Source organism: Pleurodeles waltl, chromosome 6 (genome assembly GCF_031143425.1).
Source record: "Pleurodeles waltl isolate 20211129_DDA chromosome 6, aPleWal1.hap1.20221129, whole genome shotgun sequence".
NCBI classification, from domain to species: Eukaryota; Metazoa; Chordata; class Amphibia; order Caudata; family Salamandridae; genus Pleurodeles; species Pleurodeles waltl.
Genome location: NC_090445.1, coordinates 1,218,560,637 through 1,218,577,454, shown reverse-complemented (window position 1 = coordinate 1,218,577,454; position 16,818 = coordinate 1,218,560,637).

Here is a 16,818-nt window from a genome sequence, read left to right as displayed (position 1 = left end):
CATCCATAGGGAGTTCTGACAATTCTTACACAGGCCTGTCAGTGCAGCCTGCGTGAAATAACGTCCACGTTATTTCACAGCGATTTACCACTGCTCTTAAGTAACTTATAAGTCACCTATATGTCTAACCTTCACCTGGTGAAGGTTGGGTGCAAAGTTACTTAGTGTGTGGGCACCCTGGCACTAACCAAGGTGCCCCCACATCGTTCAGGGCAAATTCCCCGGACTTTGTGAGTGCGGGGACACCATTACACGTGTGCACTATACATAGGTCACTACCTATGTATAGCGTCACAATGGTAACTCCGAACATGGCCATGTAACATGTCTAAGATCATGGAATTCCATGATCCCCCGGGTCTCTAGCACAGTACCCGGGTACTGCCAAACTGCCTTTCCGGAGTCTCCACTGCAGCTGCTGCTGCTGCCAACCCCTCAGACAGGTTTCTGCCCTCCTGGGGTCCAGGCAACCCTGGCCCAGAAGGCAGAACAAAGGATTTCCTCTGAGAGAGGGTGTTACACCCTCTCCCTTTGGAAATAGGTGTGAAGGCTGGGGAGGAGTAGCCTCCCCCAGCCTCTGGAAATGCTTTGATGGGCACAGATGGTGCCCATCTCTGCATAAGCCAGTCTACACCGGTTCAGGGATCCCCCAGCCCTGCTCTGGCGCGAAACTGGCAAAAGGAAAGGGGAGTGACCACTCCCCTGACCTGCACCTCCCAGGGGAGGTGCCCAGAACTCCTCCAGTGTGTCCCAGACCTCTGCCATCTTGGAAACAGAGGTGGTGGGGCACACTGGACTGCTCTGAGTGGCCAGTGCCACCAGGTGACATCAGAGGCTCCTTCTGATAGACTCTTACCTCTCTTGGTAGCCAATCCTCCTTCCTTGGTAGCCAAACCTCCTTTTCTGGCTATTTAGGGTCTCTGCTTTGGGGAATTCTTTAGATAACGAATGCAAGAGCTCATCAGAGTTCCTCTGCATCTCCCTCTTCACCTTCTACCAAAGGATTGACTGCTGACAGTTCAGGACGCCTGCAAAACCGCAACAAAGTAGCAAGATGACTACCAGCAACATTGTAGCGCCTAATCCTGCCGGCTTTCTCGACTGTTTCTAGGTGGTGCATGCTCTGGGGGTAGCCTGCCTTCACCCTGCACCAGAAGCTCAGAAGAAATCTCCTGTGGGTCGACGGAATCTTCCCCCTGCTAACACAGGCACCAAAAGACTGCAACACTGGTCCTCTGGGTCCCCTCTCATCCTGACGAGTGTGGTCCCTGGAACTCAGCAACTCTGTCCAAATGACTCTTCAGTCCAGGTTTGGTGGAGGTAAGTCCTTGCCTCCCCACGCTAGACTGCATTGCTGTGTACCGCGTGATTTGCAGCTCCTCCGTCTCCTGTGCACTCTTCCAGGATTTCCTTTGTGCACAGCCAAGCCTGGGTCCCCGAAACTCCTTCCTGCAGTGCACAACCTTCTGAGTTGTCCTCCGGCGTCGTGGGACTCCCTCTTGTGACTTCGCGTGGACTCCGGTTCACTTTCCTTTGTCTGTTCAGGTACTTTTGTGTGTGCTGCCTGCTTCTATGAGGGCTGCCTGAGTTGTTGGACTCCCCCTCTGTCTCTTCTTCCAAGTGGCGACATCCTGGTCCCTCCTGGGCCACAGCAGCACCCCAAAACCTCTACCGCGACCCTTGCAGCTAGCAAGGCTTGTTTGCAGTCTTTCTGTGTGGGAACACCTCTGCAAGCTTCATCGCGACGTGGGACATCCGTTTTCCAAAGGAGAAGTTCCTAGTCCTCTTCTTTCTTGCAGAACTCCAAGCTTCTTCCACCCGGTGGCAGTTTCCTTGCACCCTCAGCTGGCATTTCCTGGGCTCCTGCCCACTCTCGACACTGTTGCGACTCTTGGACTTGGTCCCCTTGTCTTACAGGTACTCAGGTCTGGAAATCCACTGTTGTTGCATTGCTGGTGTTTGTTCTTCCTGCAGAATCCCCCTATCACGACTTCAGTGCTCTCTGGGGGTACTAGGTGCACTTTACACCTACTTTTCAGGGTCTTGGGGTGGGCTATTTTTCTAACCCTCACTGATTTCTTACAGTCCCAGCGACCCTTTACAAGCTCACATAGGTTTGGGGTCCATTCATGGTTCGCATTCTACTTTTGGAGTATATGGTTTGTGTTGCCCCTATACCTATGTGCGCCTAGTGCAATCTATTGTAATCCTACACTGTTTGCATTACTTTTCTTGCTATTACTTACCTAATTTTGGTTTGTGTACATATGTCTTGTGTATATATCTTATCCTCATACTGAGGGTACTCACTGAGATACTTTTGGCATATTGTCATAAAAATAAAGTACCTTTATTTTTAGTAACTCTGTGTATTGTGTTTTCTTATGATATTGTGCATATGACACCAGTGGTATAGTAGGAGTTTTACATGTCTCCTAGTTCAGCCTAAGCTGCTTTGCAATAGCTACCTTCTATCAGTCTAAGCTGCTAGAAACACCTCTTCTACACTAATAAGGGATAACTGGACCTGGCACAAGGTGTAAGTACCTCTGGTACCCACTACAAGCCAGGCCAGCCTCCTACACCGCCCACCTCTCAGATCACGCAGCAGTGGTATTAGATTTAAAGGTGGTTAGACTGGTGGTGGTAGTAGGTGGATGTTCGACTGCACGTTACTGCAAGATTTGGAGGCCCTCGACCAGTTGCGAGTAGACGCGGAGGTCTTTTTTAAAACTAATTTGGGTTCGGCTGCTCTGGCAGTGGTATGGGAGACCTTTAAACAGTCATGAGAGGTAAAGTTATGAATATAGCTAGCTGTAATAATAGGCAGTACAGGGCTACTATTCTTCAGTTGGAACAGGAAATGCTTAAAGTGGCAAGGCAACTTTTGGGGAACACTAAGGAGGAGGAGGGTGAGGTTTTGGAGACCAAGTTAAAGGAGCTGAGACTTCAGTTGGAGGAGGTGTTACAAGCCAGAGTCGCCAAAAGAGTAGAGGCTAGCAAATTAGCTCACTTTGAGTATGGGGAGAGTGCAGGTAAGATACTAGCTTGGAAATGCAAGCGAGATTTAACAAGGAACTATATTAAGTAAGTAGAGATAAATCAAGCAGGTGAGAGATCATCGAATAGGGAGGAAATGGAGGTAGCTTTCCACTCTTTCTTTTCTGAATTGTATAAAGAAGAGGCTGAGGTAAGAGAGGAGGACATTGGTAAATGGTTGGCGGATGCCATACTCCCAACTATATCACAAGAAGAACAAACCGCTTTGAACAGTCCGATCTCAGCTGGGGAAATCAGGAAGGTGTTGATAGGCAGTAAGGATGGTAAGGCACCTGGGCCTGACGCCATCCCTATGGAATTCTATAAATGATGGCGGAGTCAATAATTCCAATTTTGGTAGACTTGTTTGCTGCGATCTTTGAAGATAGGGTCCCTATCCCTGGTTCATGGAATGAGGCTACGATTGCTTTAATTCAGAAATCGGGTAAGAGTCCTATTAAGTGTGAATCTTACAGGCCTATCTCTTTGTTGAACTGCGACTATAAGATATTTGCTAAAATTCTCGCTGATAGACTCAGCAGAGTGGTGGGTCAATTAATTCACCCTGATCAAAAAGGATTTATCAAGGGTAGGTTTGTTTATGAATTGACTTATAACTTGGCGGGGGAAATAGATATGGCCACATCCTTTGAAGTGCCCCTAGCTGTGGTTACCCTGGATGCAATGAAGGCCTTTGATAGGGTGAACTGGAGGTACTTAACATTCATCCTGAGATCAGCTGGTTTAGGAGAAAACTTGTGTGGAGCTATAGATTTAATATAAAGAGATCCCATTGCTAGAATGTTTGTAAACGGTAATCTTACTGAGCCTTTCAAGATCAAGAGGGGCACTAGGCAGGGTTGTCCTCTCTCCCCGTTGTTGTTTGACTAGTATATAGAGCCACTAGCCAGGAAAATAAGAGGCAATTCGGTTATTGCTCCCTTTAAGTGCAATGGTTGGGTGAAAAAGGTGGCTCTGTATGCTGATGACCTTTTAATTTATACGGCTGACCTGGTATCCGCCCTCCCTATGCTTTTGTCCTTAGCTGAAGATTTTGGTAAAGTTTTGGGATTTCAGGTAAATACAGAGAAAACAGAGGCTATGGCTTGTAATCATCTGTCGGTGGGACAGATACAACTGAAGAGAGAAATTAGATATTTAGGGATTCTATATACCCAGGATATTCATCTACTTGCAAAAACAAATCTAAAACCAGTGATAGAGGAAGGGTGCAGATCCCTTCAGAGATGGATGTACCTTCCCCTGACATTGGTAGGGAGGGTTAATTTGGTGAAAATGATGATTTTGCCTAAACTAGATTTTTTGTATAGCTCTATACCTTTATGAATGCATAAGCAATATTTGTTAAAGCTTCAACAGGCTATTACCTCTTTTATTTGGGCATCAAAAGGATCTAGGATTTCATGGAAAGAACTGAGGAAAAAGAGGGAAAAAGGGGGGCTAGCTCTCCCGGATTTGAACTATTATGCCTGGGCATTTCAACTGAATTCTGTAAAAATGCTGTTTTCTATTCCTGACGCCTCGGCAATCGGTGTACTGTTTAAAGCTATGTTGAGCTCGGTCAAGGGAGCCGTTACGGGATATCTTTTTAAGTTTGGAGATCCAAAATTCTTTAAAAAAATAAAATTGGAAATCCTCCATGATCTTGCAACAAGTTGGTACTATTTGACGCTGGCGGCAGGAGTCAGTTACTACAGACCATATGCTCCAATTTGGGACTCTCCTGGTACCCCTGAATGCTATAAGGACGTTTTAGCATTACCATTACCATTGAAGAAGGCAGGGATAGTGTCTTGGGGAGACTTATTTACCGATGGAGGGCTAATTTCTCTGGAAGATCTTGAGGTGAAGCTGGGGTGTACCGTTTCTATATTGAAGTATGCTCAAATAAAAGGCTGGTTACGAGATTCACAAGTGATATGTGGGGCTGCTGGCTTTTTGGAAGAATTGTTTTTTATCTGAGTCCCCCAGACTTAAGCTGATCTCAAGTTTGTATTGGGAGATACTAGAAGGTCTGGATGGGGAATTTACATTGCCCACCTGTAGGAAAGTACCATCTTGCCTGGCATGTTACCCCCATATTTCACTGTATATATGTTGTTTTAGTCTCTGTGTCACTGGGACCCTGCCAGGCAGGGCCCCACTGCTCATAAGTGTGCCCTGTATGTGTTCCCTGTGTGATGACTAACTGTCTCACTGAGGCTCTGCTAACCAGAACCTCAGTGGTTATGCTCTCTCTGCTTTCCAAATTGTCACTAACAGGCTATTGAACAATTTCACCAATTCACATTGGCATACTGGAACACCCTTATAATTCCCTAGTATATGGTACTGAGGTATTGGGGTTCCAGGCGATCTTTATGGGCTGCAGCATTTCTTTTGCCACCCATATACGAGATCTGACTATTCTTACACAGGCCTGCCAGTGCAGCCTGAGTGAAATAACGTCCACGTTATTTCACAGCCATTTACCACTGCACTTAAGTAACTTATAAGTCACCTATATGTCTAACCTTCACCTGGTGAAGGTTGGGTGCAAAGTTACTTAGTGTGTGGGCACCCTGGCACTAGCCAAGGTGCCCCCACATTGTTGAGGGCAAATTCCCCGGACTTTGTGAGTGCGGGGACACCATTACACGCGTGCACTATACATAGGTAACTACCTATGTATAGCGTCAAAATGGTAACTCCGAACATGGCCATGTAACATGTCTAAGATCATGGAATTGTCACCCCAATGCCATTCTGGCATTGGGGGGACAGTGCCATGATCCCCCGGGTCTCTAGCACAGAACCCGGGTACTGCCAAACTGCCTTTCCGGGGTCTCCACTGCAGCTGCTACTGCTGCCAACCCCTCAGACAGGTTTCTGCCCTCCTGGGGTCCAGGCAGCCCTGGCCCAGGAAGGCAGAACAAAGGATTTCCTCTGAGAGAGGGTGTGACACCCTCTCCCTTTGGAAATAGGTGTGATGGCTAGGGAGGAGTAGCCTCCTCCAGCCTCTGGAAATGCTTTGATGGGCACAGATGCTGCCCATCTCTGCATAAGCCAGTCTACACCGGTTTAGGGATCCCCCAGCCCTGCTCTGGCGCGAAACTGGACAAAGGAAAGGGGAGTGACCACTCCTCTGACCTGCACCTCCCAGGGGAGGTGCCCAGAGCTCCTCCAGTGTGCCCCAGACCTCTGCCATCTTGGAAACAGAGGTGTTGCTGGCACACTGGACTGCTCTGAGTGGCCACTGCCAGCAGGTGACGTCAGAGACTCCTTCTGATAGGCTCTTACCTTTCTTACTAGCCTATCCTCCTTCCTAGGTAGCCAAACCTCCTTTTCTGGCTATTTAGGGTCTTTGCTTTGGGGAATTCTTCAGATACCAAATGCAAGAGCTCACCAGAGTTCCTCTGCATCTCCCTCTTTACTTTCTGCCAAAAGATCGACCGCTGACTGTTCAGGACGCTCGCAAAACTGCAACAAAGTAGCAAAGGCGACTACTGCAACCTTGTATCGATTCATCCTGCCGGCTTTCTTAACTGTTTCCTGGTGGTGCATGCTCTGGGGGTAGCCTGCCTCCTTCTTGCACCAGGAGCTCTGAAGAAATCTCCTATGGGTCGACGGAATCTTCCCCCTGCAACCGCAGGCAACAACAGACTGCATCACCGGTCCTCTGGGTCCCCTCTCAGTACGACGAGCATGGTCCCTGGAACTCAGCAACTCTGTCCCAGTGACTCCCACAGTCCAGTGACTCTTCAGTCCAAGTTTGGTGGAGGTAAGTCCTTGCCTCCCCACGCTAGACTGCATTGCTGGGTACTGCGTGATTTGCAGCTGCTCCGGCTCCTGTGCACTCTTCCAGGATTTCCTTCATGCACAGCCAAGCCTGGGTCCCCGACACTCTAACCTCCAGTGCACAACCCTCTGAGTTGTCCTCCGGCGTCGTGGGACTCCCTTTTGTGTCTTCGGGTGGACTCCGGTTCACTCCTCTTCCAAGTGCCTTTTCTGGTACTTCTGCGGGTGCTGCCTGCTTCTGTGAGGGCTCCCTGACTTGCTGGGCGCCCCCTCTGTCTCCTCATCCAAGTGGTGACATCCTGGTCCCTCCTGGGCCACAGCAGCATCCAAAAACCCTAACCGGGACCCTTGCAGCTAGCAAGTCTTGTTTGCGGTCTTTCTGCGTGGGAACACCTCTGCAAGCTTCTTCATGACATGGGACATTCATCCTCCAAAGGGGAAGTTCCTAGTCCTCTTCGTTCTTGCAAAACACCAAGCTTCTTCCATCCGGTGGCAGCTTCCTTGCACCCTCAGCTGGCATTTCATGGTCTCCTCCCCACTCTCAACACTGTTGCGACTCTTGGACTTGGTCCCCTTGTCTTACAGGTATTCAGGTCCGGAAATCCACTGTTGTTGCATTGCTGGTGTTGGTTTTCCTTGCAGAATCCCCCTATCACGACTTCTGTGCTCTCTGGGGGTTGTAGGTGCACTTTACACCTACCTTACAGGGTCTTGGGGTGGGCTATTTTTCTAACCCTTACTGTTTTCTTACAATCCCAGCAACCCTCTACAAGCTCACATAGGTTTGGGGTCCATTCGTGGTTCGCATTCCACTTTTGGAGTATATGGTTTGTGTTGCCCCTATACCTATGTGCTCCTATTGCAATCTATTGTAACTTTACACTGCTTGAATTACTTCCTTTTGCTATTACCTGCATTATTTTGGTATTGTGTACATAAATCTTGTGTATATAACTTATCCTCATACTGAGGGTTCTCACTGAGATACTTTTGGCATATTTTCATAAAAATAAACTACCTTTATTTTTAGTATATCTGTGTATTGTGTTTTCTTATGATATTGTGCATATGACACCAGTGGTATAGTAGGAGCTTTACATGTCTCCTAGTTCAGCCTAGGCTGCTTTGCCATAGATTACTTCTATCAGCCTAAGCTGCTAGAAACACCTCTTCTACACTAATAAGGTATAACTGGACCTGGCACAAGGTGTAAGTACCTCTGGTACCCACTACAAGCCAGGCCAGCCTCCTACACCACCTCCCTATGGGGGAAGATTATGCCACAGGGAAAAGTGGTGCAGTGGTGGGAATCCTCTATGTTAACTCTGTTGAAGATTGCCAAGCCGGCATCTCTTCTGAGGAATCATTTGTTCATGATTCATAGAGCATATCTATCCCCAGGGAGACTCTCTAGAATAGGCAGTAACAAGGCAATTAAGTGTCCTAAATGTGACTTACAGCTTGCCTCTGATCTTCATATGTTTTATGAGTGTCCAGGGGTGGAGCTTTTTTGGAAAGATCTTTGTAAATATCTTTGTCATGTGTTGGGATGGGAGGTTTTGGTAACTCTCCCTTTGATTATTTTTGGGCAGACGCAAGGGGCAGCTGGAGAAAGGCATAACATCAGTAAAGCACACAAGGACTTAATTTTCTACTCCATTGTGGTGGCCAGGAGGGAAATTTGTCAAAAATGGACGGTGAATACGCCTCCCTCTTTCAAAGACTGGCTGCAAGCCCTTCTCTATTTTGCAAAAATGGACTTGGCGGTGGGAGGCTCATGCAAGAGGAAAGAGGAAATGTGGGCCCCCTGCTTGGTTGGCAAGGAAGATGAATATGTTTATAGTCTAATAGGGAGCGTATAAAAGTAGTTTGGTTTGTCAAGGTCCAATGCTTATTTTTCCTCCTCCCCATCTCTTGTTAGACTGGGTGGTGCGGGTATACCATTTACAGCTTGAAGTCTATATGAAAGAAAATGGGGGCTCCTCGGCAGGATCAGCTCTTCAGTGGAAATGGTGCCAGGATCAACAACGGGGCTGATGTAGGAGTTTCTGTGAGGTGTATGAGGACTAAAAGAAAAAAGAAAAAAAAAAAAAAAACACAAATGTTCTCGATTCCACAAGAGTAGTCCGGCTCTTATGTGCATCTCCCAGATTCCATATACCTCTGAAGAGATACCAGTATGGGTAGAGTCAATCAATAACTTAGTTTCATGCCAGGATGCAACAGTCACCCATATGCTCGTCTGCAGAACAGTGTCTCTGAAGGACTGTTAGAGCTCAGCAATGGTTGGGCTCAGTCAGAGTCTAAACTCCACTGCACCTGAACAGTGAACGGACAGCAGACCCATGTACTGTTTGAGAGTGCATTTGTAAAAGTAACAAGCGGGCATCCGCCCTCCCTCCCACCACCAGGGACTGCATGCAGGCACACTCGGCTCCACAAAGAGAAAATGTGACAGCCTGATTTACAGCCTTGTTTGAAGCGAAGCAAATGTAAACTGAAGGTTCACTGAGCACGAGCATGCAACAAAGAAAACAAAGCATTTGGAATGCAATGGTCTCCTGCTTGCTAGAGTTGGAGCTCTTAGAGTTGTAAATTAATGCCATTGGAAAAGCGCATTAGTCAGAAAGCAAAAAAAAAGAAGCATTTGGAGTGCAATGGTCTCATGTTTGCTCGAGTTAGAGCTCTTAGCGTTGTTAATTACTGACTGGACTTTTCTTGTTACACAGACTGAAAATTCCAAGAGAGTGAGAGCGAAAGCGAGCTGGCCCTGGAAAAGCCCCCCTCTGCCGTTGGTTTATGTTTACAGAGGGAGCTGGTGGTGAGCAGGGACTGAACAAGCACCCACAGTGTAAAACAAAGAGGCAAATACTAAAAAGAAAAGTCTTTTACAGAAGATATAAACTGGACACAGCGTAATTATACAGTACTTTGTGCTGCTACCAAAAAGAAAAAAGCAGGACAAAGATGCTTAACTGACCACTAGCAAGCAAGGATTTTTGAAGGACACTGGAACCAACAAATGAAATTGCTGGAACTCACAGTGTAAGTATACTAAAGGTATACAACACATCGAACGCTAACGCTCGACCTAATAAAAGTATACAACACGTCGAATGCTAACGCTCAACCTAAAAATGGGGGACTTAGGGCCAGATGTAGGAAGCGGTTTGCATGTCGCAAACTGCGAAAAACACAGTTTGCGCCATACAAAACGGCCATCGCGATGCTGATTCACATTTTGCGAGTCGGTACCGACTCGCAAAATGTGAATCCGACTCGCAAATAGGAAGGGGTGTTCCCTTCCTATTTGTGACTCGCACTGCGATGCAGAATTGCTTTGTGACCGCGAAAGCGGTCGCAAAGCAATTCGCAGTTAACACCCACTTGAAGTGGGTGGTAACACATTCGCAAACGGGAAGGGGTCCCCATGGGAGCCCTTCCCCTTTGTGAATGTCGCTAAAAATAATTTTTCAGAGCAGGCAGTGGTCCAATGGACCACTGCCTACTCTGAAAAAATGAAACCAAATGGTTTCATTATTTTTTTGTATTGCAGCTCGTTTTACTTTAAGGAAAACGGGCTGCAATAAAAATAAAAAAAAACTGCTTTATTAAAAAAGCAGTCACAGACATGGAGGTCTGCTGTCTTCAGCAGGCCACCATCCCTGTGAATGCATGGACTCGCTATGGGGTCGCAAAATGCGACCCACCTCATTAATATTCATGAGGTGGGTCTTTGCGACCCCATAGCGAGTCGCAGAAGGTATCTGAGACACCTTTCTGCATACAATTTTGCGAGTTGCAAATTGCGAGTCGGTCTGACTCGCAATTTGCAACTCGCAAAATTTTCTTTTGCTACATCTGGCCCTTAATTTTTATGCATACGGCAGTTATGAGTTAGACAGTGGGTCTAAAAACATGTCATAATCTCAAATTAATGTGCATGATCTGTGAACAGCTGCACCACCTAACATATTGTATTTTTCAGTATGCTACATCCCATATCAAGAGTATAAAACATTTGGTAGCTTTCAGGGCAAACATTTTCAATTCTATTAAGGACACAGAGGCAAATGTCTTGCTTTCTTCCTTCACTGCAGCTAATCAAAAAAATGTTAACTCACAAACGTCATTTTTCATGAACCCTTTCAGTCACTTGTAGTCCACTAATCACGGCCAATATGTCCCTTCAAATATGACGAGCATCATCTTGACTCACTCTTTGCAAACTGCAACAGCTGAGACTGCACGCACAAGGAAGCCTCTAAACCAGAATTAAGGAAACAAGGCATAACCTAACCATGAAATCACATTATCACAACAATACAGACTTACCCTAAAAAGACAATCATAAGTAATTATAGACTTCCGAAAAGAAAAAACAAAACCAACTACAAATTTGGAAAGAAACCATAACTCTATACTGATCAACATTACCTGAAAGTAGCTCTGTTCCTGGATGTGACAACGGTCAAGAGGCCACCCCCCATCCTTACAACACTGCAAAATGCCCACTTGCTCCACTTCCCAAAAAAAAAACACCAATCTCCAACGTACGCGCTTCCCCGGAGCACACCATGTGCCCGACACCCACAGGTGGAGACCAGGGAAGACTAGTTGCCCCCCATAATCCCATCATGCGAGACGGTGCACACAAGGAAGATGCTAAACCAAAATTAAGGCTAAAAGGCTGCTTTAATAGAATATATCTGCCATAATATATAACAATGAATCTACCCCCTTCCCCCAGGCAAAAGCCTCACAAAACTAGAAAACCTTATTAATACACTGTAAATTTCCTGTTCTCCTTCCCATCCTAAAACTTCAATATATACCCTCCCTCCAAAGTCTTCCCTTCATGTACGAACCTGTGACACAACTCCTGCCCAACTGCTGACACCAAAAAACACTCCAGTGTTTCTTTCGCCCAATCCAGCAACTTGCTCCTCAACCATATCCCGGACCTCCCTGAGGTGGGTTCACTCCCCCAATTAGGATCCCCTCCCATTCAGCAATTGTTCTGTTGCCCCTGCCAACCAGGAAAACCCAGAGGAGTTTATCTGCCCCACCCTAGGAAAGAACTGAATGATAATAAACATATTCCTGCATTAACTCCACAACCGCTCTCCTAAAATCTGTGATATCATCAGCTTCAATCTAACAAATAATATTCATTGACAAAAACGGACAAATTAACACTGTCTTGTTGAAACAAATAATGGTCCACTTGCACCAACTCCTCATGCTTCAGTACTGAAATACCCAAACTCTTACAAAAGCTCTGCATTTCCCTATTAACGTTCTTCCTTTGTTTTTCTACTGCATGGGGCTTACTTGCACCCCTACACACGCGTCTCTGCACCATCTCAGTCCAAATGCCCGGGATCAAGGATAAATCACTCTTCATAGCTTTCAAGAGTCCAGTGAAAGAAAGAGTAAGAGTAACAAGGCCATTTTCCCCTAGATGAATGACAAATAGGTCTGGCCATGCCCTCCCAGTAATACATTTGGATAGAAACCCCAAGAATTCCCTCACTACGATACCACCACCCTTCCACCATCCAAATCCAGCTGTCCGCCAAAAATTCTTTCTTCAGCTTGTTTTGCCACCCAACAAATGACAGAATGTCCCACAATCCAAACCATGGAAAGATTGCTGCTTGGCCCAGCTATGCAACCTAAGAGAGAAAGATCAATGACCAACATATAAAAGGAAACAACACTGCATTAAACAAGGGCAAACATAACATTATGATTTCCATCTGCCCAACGACTGCACTTGCCCCTCCAACCTACCCTGAATACTTGCTTCTGTAGCGGCACCAATCCGAAAAGAATGAGTCCCATAATCTGCTGCCTTCAAACTCAATAGTGCCAATGCCCACCTCAAACCCCACAAAACTTGAAACAATGTCAAAAACGAGGCATCCTCATGAACAAAAACCCAAAGTGCTGACCCCGCCTCCAAAAAATGAGCAAAGAAAACCAATTGCCCATGGAACAAACCGTTGTAGACTCTTTCTTCAAGACCACTTCTTGCCCCTGGCCCAACTGATCCGTCTAGGAACATGCCAGCCAAATCCTTACGTGAGTAGTCAAAGTAGCCATAGGACATTTCAAAAGGCCCAAATGCCTTGACAAACCTAGCAAATCAGAAATCCTAAATGCCCCATGAAAAAGGCAAACCATACATAATGAGAACAATGCTGACTCCCAAGAAGAAAAACAAACCAAATGCAAATTGGCAATTATATCCAAAAGTAACTGTAGGAAAGTGACACTTTTGGCATGGTAACCCACATCCCCATACTTTTTGCCTAATGTTGATGCCAACTTTGATTGAAAGTGTGCTGGGATCCTGCTAACCAGGCCCCAGCACCAGTGTTCTTTCCCAAAATCTGTACCTTTGTTTCCACAATTGGCACCCCAATGGCACACAGTTAAATCCCTTGTAAAAGGTACCAATTGTACCAAGGGCCCGGTGGCAAGGGAAGGTCCCAAAAGGCTGCAGGATGTATTATGCCACTCTGGGGGACCATTTACCAAGCACATGTACACTGCCTTTGCAGCTTGTGTGTGCTGGTGGGGAGAAAAAGGCAAAGTTGACATGGCACCCCTCTCAGGGTGCCATGCCCACAAACCACTGCCTGTGGCATAGGTAAGTTACCCCTCTAGCAGGCCTTAAAGCCCTAAGGCAGGGTGCACTATACCACAGGTATAGTGCATAGCTGCATGAGCAATATGCCCCTGCAGTGTCTATGTCCATTCTTAGACATTGTAAGTCCAGTGTAGCCATATTGAGTATATGGTCTGGGAGTTTGTCATTACGGACTCCACAGCTCCATAATGGCTTCAGTGAATACTGGGAAGTTTGGTATCAAACTTCTCACCACAATAAACCCACACTGATGCCAGTGCGGGATTTATTGAAAAATGCACCCAGAGGGCATCTTAGAGATACCTCCTGTATGTTAGCCAAACTGCTAGTGTAAGATTGACTATCTGTGCCAGCCTGCCACTTTCAGACAAGTTTCTGACCACATGGGGTGAGAGCCTTTGTGCTCTCTGTGGCCAGAAACACAGCCTGTCTTGGATGGAAGTACTTCACACCTCCCCCTTACTCGAACTGTAAGACCTGGCGGTGAGCCTCAATGGCTCACACCTCAGATTACAGTGCCCCAGGGCACTCCAACTAGTGGAGATGCCCACCCCCCCGGACAAAGCCCCACTTTTGGCGGCAAGTCCAGCAGGAAAATTAGGGAAAACAGGGAGGAGTGACCAAAGCAGCCAAGACCACCCTTAAGGTGTCCAGAGCTGAGGTGATCCCATCCCTGCAGAATCCTCCATCTTGGTTTGGAGGACAGGGACCAATAGGATTAGGTTTGTGACCCCCTCCCCAAAGGGAGTGGGCACAGGGAGGGTGTAGCCACCCTCAGGGACAGTAGCCATGGCTTCTGCCCTCTCATACCTGTAACTTCCCTAAATCCAGGATTTAAGGGCCTCCCTGAACCCAGTTCACCAGATTCCTGACAACCTGACAAGAAGAAGAAGGACTGCATAGCTGCAACCCCAGCAGCGAAGAAGGAAGACGACGACTGACTTACGGGCCTGTCTCCTGCTTCAAAGAACCTGCACAAGAACAGCGAAGCATCCAGTGGGACCAGCGACCTCTGCCAAGCTCCAGAGCCCTGCACCCCAAAAGGACCAAGAACTCCCGTGGACAGCAGCCCTGTCCAAGAAGATACAACAACCAAGGACTCCAGCCTCACTCCGAATGCGTGAGTCCTGGCCACCCTGCACCCAATGCCCACGTCCCATGTCTAAGTGGCTCAACCAGCTAGAGAGGATCCCCAGATGATTCTTAGCAAGTGTCCATCCTGGGTTGACTTCTCCACCCCTCCACGACGCCGCCTGCAGAGAGAATCCCGAGGACCCCCTGACCGCGAAAGCTCTGGTCAAAGATATCCGATGCCTAAAAAAACACTGCACCCGCAGCCACCAGGCCTTGGAGAACTCGACCTCCGGTGCAGCTATGTTCAGCATGCGCCCTCCTCTCTGTCCAGCCTGTGGTTTACCCAAAACGAGCCCCTGGATCTCGCCTGCAGTAGCTGAGTGACTACCGGGCCCCCTTATAGAGAAGCGTTGGAAACCAGATGCCTTGTTTGCACCCTACACCCGGCCGCCTCAGTGCCTCTGAGGGTGTATATTTGGTGCCGAATTGCTGCCCTTCCATGTTCTCTTCTAAACCCCCCAGGTCTGCCCTCCGAAGACACGGGTACTTACCTGCCTGCAGACCTGAAGCCAAGTGCTCCAAGTCTCCATAGAAGCCCATGTTAAATTTTCCTCAACTTTGACCTGTGCACCCGGCCAGCCCTGTGTTGCTGGTGGAGAGTGTTTGGGGTTACCTTGAGCCCCAACCTGTGGACTTCTTAACCCCCAGAGACTGGAACTGTAAATCAAGTACTTACCTGTAAATCGCTGTAGGAAAGTACCATATTGCCTGGCATGTTACCCCCATTTTCACTATATGTATGTTTGTTTTTGTCCATGTGTCACTGGGATCCTGCCAAGCAGGATCCCAGTGCTCATAATGTATGCCCTGTATGTGTTCCCTGTGTGGTGCCTTACTGTATCACTGAGGCTCTGCTAACCAGCACCTCAGTGTTTATGCTCTCTCTGCTGTCTAAAATTGTCACTGCAGGCTAGTGACTAATTTTACCAATTCTCATTGGCACACTGGAACACCCATATAATTCCATTGTGTATGGCACCTAGGTACCCAGGATATTGGGGTTCCAGGAGATCCCTATGGGCTGCAGCATTTCTTTTGCCACCCATCGGGAGCTCAGACAATTCTTACACAGGACTGCCACTGCAGCCTGAGTGAAATAACGTCCACGTTATTTCACAGCCATTTTTCACTGCACATAAGTAACTTATAAGTCACCTATATGTCTAACCCTCACCTGGTGAAGGTTAGGTGCCAAGTTACTTAGGTGGTCATTCTGACCTCGGCGGTAAAAGGCGCCTACCGCCGGTCAGAAATCCTCCATAATCCCGCCGCGGTCGCGGAAACCCGCCACGGTCATTCTGACCCGCAGAAGGCAAACCTCCGAAAATCCGACCGCCACAACAGACCGCCAGACCAGCGGTCGGCGGAAAGGTGGAGGTGACCAAACCTCCACCGCCACACCAACAGAAATACGCCCATGCCATTACGACCCACGAATCCACGCGGCGGTCATTCAAACGCGGTATTCCATTGGCGGGACACACCGGCGCGGTCAGAATACACACAAACGAACAAAACTCACCCACATTGGACGATTTGAATCCCACACACCTGATACACATACACACACCACTCCCACACACACAATACAATATAAAACACCCACCCACATCACCCACAAACCCCTACGCTTAAAAATTCGTAAAGAAGACAAGAGCGAGACACCAGCATCCAAAACATAACAGCCACAGCCACTCAACACCATCACCCACACACTATCCACACACAAAACAACACACACCACCACACTCAACTCACTTAAATACACATACTCCACCCCACACATCATACACACCACCCCATGGCACCCCAAAGACAACCCCGCTTCACAGACGAAGAACTCAGGGTTATGGTGGAGGAAATCGTTCGGGTAGAGCCCCAGCTGTTTGGCACACAGATACAATACACCAGCATTGCCCGGAGGACGGAGCTATGGCAGAGGATTGTCGACAGGGTGAACGCAGTGGGACAGCACCCCAGAAATCGGGAAGACATCAGGAAGCGATGGAACGACCTACGGGGGAAGGTGCGTTCCATGGTATCCAGGCACAACATCGCCGTGCAGAAGACTGGCGGAGGACCCCCACCTCAACCCCCACAATTCACATCATGGGAGGAGGAAGTCTTGAACATCCTGCATCCTGACGGCCTCGCAGGAGTCGGCGGAGGAATGGATACTGGTAAGTTGA